Here is a 6,071-nt window from a genome sequence, read left to right as displayed (position 1 = left end):
AAACGCAATAGAACTTGTCAAACAGATTCTTAACATGTCTGGAAAAAAAATTAAACAAGCCAAAAAATCTGGAAAATGAAAAATACTGCGGTAAAATATTGCACTCTGGAAAATCGCAATGAAAAATGGGTTAATGAAATCCAAATGGAATTTTTCAAGTTTACCACAGACTCTTTTGAAGAAAGCAGAAGTTCATGACAAGATTATATATATATATATATATATATATATATATATATATACCATAACGATACATTTACCTAACTGGGAGTATGTTTTGTTTGGTTGAGACTCAGTATGCGCCCCAAGACACGTCACACACACACACACACACACACACACACACACAGAGAGAGAGAGAGATGAATGGATGGGTTGGTTGCAGGGCTGAAGATTTGAAAAGAACAGTTTTATCTTCAGCAGCTTTGAACAGGACATTGTGACAAGACTCATGTTTCTTGCAATTGAAGATAATTTGAAGATAATTGTATTACATACACCAATAATTCTCTTGTAACGTCATGTGTTTCTGGATCATAATTTTCTAAGAATTCGATATTGCTGCACTAAAAAACAAATTTTTACTTGCAGACCTTTTTCTTCAACGAGTTTTAAGAGAACACTATACAGAACGTGATCAGAATGGGGACAGAACTTGTGGAGGGACATGAAACCACCACCAAGTGTATAATCAAAATCTAAGTGACGTCACTTCCACTCTTGTCCAAACCTTTTCAGAAACAGGAAATATGCAACTTGTTATGACCTAGTGCAAGTGTCTTTCCAACCAGAGACAGACAGAAAGTTTGCTAATCTCCTACTTGCGTTGTAGCAGAAATTTACAACTGCTCGTTGTTGCTGATTATTGTGCCTTAATTAAAAATCAGATTCATGTTGTTGTTTTTTGTAATGAAACTTTTAAAACCCCTTCAGTGCAAGGGGAAAACAGTAGAAAGTGGTGTTTCAAGTCACAAAACAATATCCTACACAATAAGCCTAAAACAGAGAAAATTGTCTGGAGATATACCACTCCTGATAAACTGTAAATTTTCAGCCGTCCAGAGTTATTTCCCTTCTTCTGATGACGTCATTAGTGACCTCACTTTGCACGCATGAGATACGTACTTGGCACTCAAGGGGTTTAACACAGAAATACCAGTTCGTTTCCGGCATAGTATGGCCATCTACTTCCTGACAGGTAAAAACCGCAAAGAAATCTTGCTATTCAAATAGAAATGTTAATTTTGTCTTGGTGACGATGTGTAGGTTAGATCATCAACAGTTTTACGCCTTTATGTCACGAATTTTAACAAACTGCCATGGAAATTTACAATAAAAACTTATGCGACTATCAGTCCTGTTCTTTTGTTTCGTTTCTTCCATGTCTGCACATTCGTGCCTGAAACACAAATTGAACCTTTTCCTTCTTCAGTTTGTACGCAATTTTGCACAAAGCAAAAATAATAAAGCAAATAGGCTGCTGTCTGAGGATATTTGTCTGTATTTTCTCTGTGTGTGTGTGAGAGAGAGAGAGAGAGAGAGTCCTGCGGTGAAAAGATATTTTGTTCAGAAAACAAATTGCATACATTCATCTGTGAGCTAAGGATTATCTTAGTCAATATCCACACATTACGTCTGTATGCTCTGTCTGTCTGACTCTTTCTCTCTCTCATTCTCTTCATTCGTGCCCACAGTTGTGTTGCAGGCCTACCTCCTCGGAGATTGTGGACAGCAGCTCTCACGTTCACTCGAATTTACGTGTACATGTTTTCATGTGTGTGACCTTTTCACCCTGCCGTTTTGATGGTCATACTCCGAGGCTGTTCTTGAGGTTGTGTACTGACACTGGAGAAACATTAAGTTCATGTTCCTACAATCATCATACTGAGTGCTGACATGTACGCCTCTTGCTTGATCTTTCGTGTATATTTTCTGTATGTATGTATTACACACACACACACACACACACACACACACACACACACACACACACACACACACACAGAGAGAGAGAGAGAGAGAGAGAGGAAGGTAGGGCACTAAACAGAATCATACACAGTGGGGGAAAAAATCGACACAAACAAGCCTTTATTACAGGTAATCGCAGTGGAGCACTTAACACATATCATATCATGCAATGTTCGTACACAACCTCCATAAACATCTCCAGAGAGGAAACAAAATCTTGGATGTGTTGTGTGATTGCAGATGAGCTTCATCTTTTGATTGAAAATTGACTGCAGGTGTACATGTGCAAAAACTCATAGCCTCGTGGAGCGAGGGTGCTAACCTGGTATCAGTAATAGGAGAGCTATCACGGAACGTCTGTTGCAAACACAGAAGTATATATCCATGGTATCCAGGAAACAACACAGGTAACAGACACATCCATGTACATAAATAATGAACTGTAATAGACTTATACAGTATCATACATCAGGTATCCCATTCACAGGTGAAATCATGCATTTACGCGAACAAAAACTCAATCGCATCAACCGAGTGACGCGAGCTGTGGTGTAAGCGACCGACGCCCATGCGAGTCAGACACGAACTGATTTGCCCTGATAGCTAGCGCACACTGAAACCATAATTCTGAGGTGGCGGCGCCCTCTCATTGGGTAGAACGACAGCTGTCATTAACAATTAAGACAGGAACTCAGTGGTAATGAAGACACAAAAAGAACAAAAAGGCTAGAAAATGTTTAAACATTCTCAAAATAATAAATACAAACGGGGTCAAGATGCAACAGTCAAATCGTGTACATATGGATACAGTTTTAAAAAAACAAACAAACTGATACATGCCCATGAAATATAATTTTTCTGCGTCTACATACTTTCTGGTAAAAAAAAAAGAAAAGAAAAGAAAAAAAAAGGAAAATAAAATTTGAATAACAAAACACAATGCATAGATTCCAGAGCTCATAAATTTTCTCCAGGTCCATGCATCCTCTTTTGCAGTAATCGGATAAGCTGGGGTTCTACCGTCTCTTGATGAACGTGCAACTGCCATTGCCTGAGTTCTGCATCTGAAAGTTTTCATGATTATAAAATTATTAAATCAGTAATAAATCGCGAGCACTCACGTGCTGCTTTATCTCATGGACTGAAACTAAATGCTTTAAAATGTCAACATATTTCTGACATTTTGTGCACGCTCAGAAAATAGGCGACCCCCTAGCACCGAGCAGCAGTGCCATTCCAAACTCCACCAGCTTTTTTTTTTTTTTTCTTTTTTTTTTCCAAACAGTATGATCTCCCCTTGCAAGCGACTGGAAGTGATTCCCGTGACATTAATGAAGACTGCTCTCTGAAGCTCCCGATGGCAAAGTCCCATTTCAAAGCTCAGTTGGAACTTTCCTATGATTGTTCATGGACATATCTCATGGTATGGGCAAATTTTCAACAAGAGGAAAAATTATGCTTTGTAGGCTAATTGTGGAGTCGTTTCCGCCGTCAAAGGGCTAATCCCTATGTTCCCCAAGGTCTTCCCCAAGTTCTCTCAGGTCTGTACGCTACCCCAGGTCTGTATGTGTAATGTTACTCAGTCGATCCGATTTTTGTTCGTTATCTGGGTCTTTGTTCCACAAGCCGGGTCTGTGTTCGTCCAGGCCGATATTCCCCCAGATCTGTTTCCCCCATGTTGACAGTGCCATTTATCCAGATCTATTGCCACTACATACCACTGTATTGACCACAACCTAAAAGAAATTAGATCTAGAACATTTTGTTCGTTATTTGGGTCTTTGTTCCACAAGCCGGTTCTGTGTTCGTCCAGATCCGGATACTTCCCCCCAGATCTGTTTCCCCCATGTCGACTATGCCTTCACCTAGATCTATTGCCTATACCGACCACTAAATTAACCACAACCTAAAGGAGACTGGAAACATTTTATCACGTCTGTGCATTATTGTGATGTTTTGGTGGGTTTTTTGACTGCCGAGTGCCTGACCACTATGCTGACGGCTTACGCTGTTCAAATTGCATTTTTTGTGATGGTCTGGACTTCTTGAACGGATTTGACCATTAATTGGCTGACGTCTACTGACCACAGCAGACCTTTATTAATTATGAATGACAATTGTTGACCACTACTGGCCATAAGCTAACTGTTCAGCCCACTTTGATTTAGTGACGATTATCCATTTCGGTTTCAAGGTGTCACAGCATATGGACACATCCGTGTAGGCGACATCACATCTGGAGAAAAAAAGAAAAAAAAGCAGATTCCTGACCTTCACATAACCCAGCGTGCTTGTCAAGCCTTGAGAGCCTAAAATAAAGCAACGTATTTCAGTAAAGTTTTTGGCATCAAATGAAGAATACTGAGAACTGCTGATCATAAGTTCGGCAGTTCAATTCGGCAGCTCAGTTACTCAAGAAGGCGTCACGTACAGCGCTCGGACAAATCCAGTATAGGCTTACGCTACACCACATCTGCTAAGCAGATGCCGTCGGCAGCGTAGCCCAACGCGCTTATAAGTTCGATATCAACTGATCACGGTGCTGACGACGTCTTACTGCTACCCAAAAGGTTTCAAAATGCGTCTTATCATGTTTGTGTTTATTAACTCACTCAGTACGGCCAGTCCTCTCTTCTCCTCTGCACAGACCACTCGGATGTCCAGTGGGTGTCTCAATGACACAACCTTTAGCTTCCGTCGTCAGAATTGTGGTATTCTTTGCCAACATTCACCTCTTCAGTATAAGAGCGTTCCGCTTGCAATATTTTGATGATGGTAATTGGGATGAAACGCTGTTAACGTCGTCTCTTTCGCCGTTCGTATGGAGAGAGTTAAATCAGACTTCTTGACCCCCTCCCCCCAACCCCCACTACTATTCCCTCGGACCAGGAAACTGACCGTTACTCGAAAGTGTGCAGCTTACATTCTGTTACCATCACAGGCTGAGTTTGCATTATGAGTACTTTATGCAAGACTCAGTAGCCAGTCCTCCTTCACCTGTTTTGACGCTACCATTGCTGACCACCACTGACCCAGAAAAAAAACCAAAACAAATTTAGACTGATCAGATCTGGAGGAACAACTGAAGCAATAGGATAACAATTATAGACCCTGGGAGAACATTAACAATGGGGAATATAGACCAGGAGTAACACTGATGCACCTGCCGTGGGATAATATACCGGACTTAGGGGGAACTGGAACTTAGTTCAGTATGCTCCCGTTTCTATACTGACTGTGACAACATGTCCCCTTGAGTTCAAATCGTAATAATGATATGCTCAAGGTGCTTTTCAAAAACACTTTTGTTTACATAACACATCACATCAGTGTCAGTTACATACACACAGGCAAAATGTGACACAAATACACACACACATACTGAGAGAGAGAGAGAGAGAGAGCATACATACATACATTTTAACACACCATATATACCGTCATAGCAGCTATCCTCCACACCGGCATACGCACACGTAAGCACGCACAAACATACACAAACAGACGCCGGCGCGCGCGCACGTACACACACACACACACACACACACACAAATACACATTCACATACATGTATTTGTGTACTTGGTGTGTGTCCATCGAGATCGATGATGACCATCGTTGTCATCCAGCTGGGGGATGGGGGGAGGGTGGTGGGGGGGGGGATGCTCATGAATCTATCTGTGAGTGCGCAGATGGCTGAATAGTCCAATCTGCGCACGAAATGTTCGCTGACAGTTGGGGCAGACAAGAACAGGCATATCATTGTCAGGGAGCTTGTTTGCCCGTGACTTTCTGGCCTGCCTCTTCTGAACAGCTGCAGCAGTCCTGTTGGCCTCGCACAACTTGGCACCTTTGTGCACAGCAGTGCGCCATTTGTCACGGTCCGCTGCAGATTCCTCCCAGGAGGAATACATACCGTGACGTCACCGTATTCTGGTGTCCTATGAAGTAGAATTTCAAGTATTCTCAGCTCCAGCTCTCTCTCTCTCTCTCTCTCTCTCTCTCTCACACACACACACAGCCGCGCGCAAGCGCCATCCGAACAGGACAGTACCGAGGCCACTAACACAGACATAAGGGAGAGCACTCTAACATTTCTCAGG

Source organism: Babylonia areolata, chromosome 20 (genome assembly GCF_041734735.1).
Source record: "Babylonia areolata isolate BAREFJ2019XMU chromosome 20, ASM4173473v1, whole genome shotgun sequence".
Taxonomy (NCBI): domain Eukaryota; kingdom Metazoa; phylum Mollusca; class Gastropoda; order Neogastropoda; family Buccinidae; genus Babylonia; species Babylonia areolata.
The sequence above is the reverse complement of the archived record's forward strand: the minus strand, read 5'-3'. Positions refer to the sequence as shown.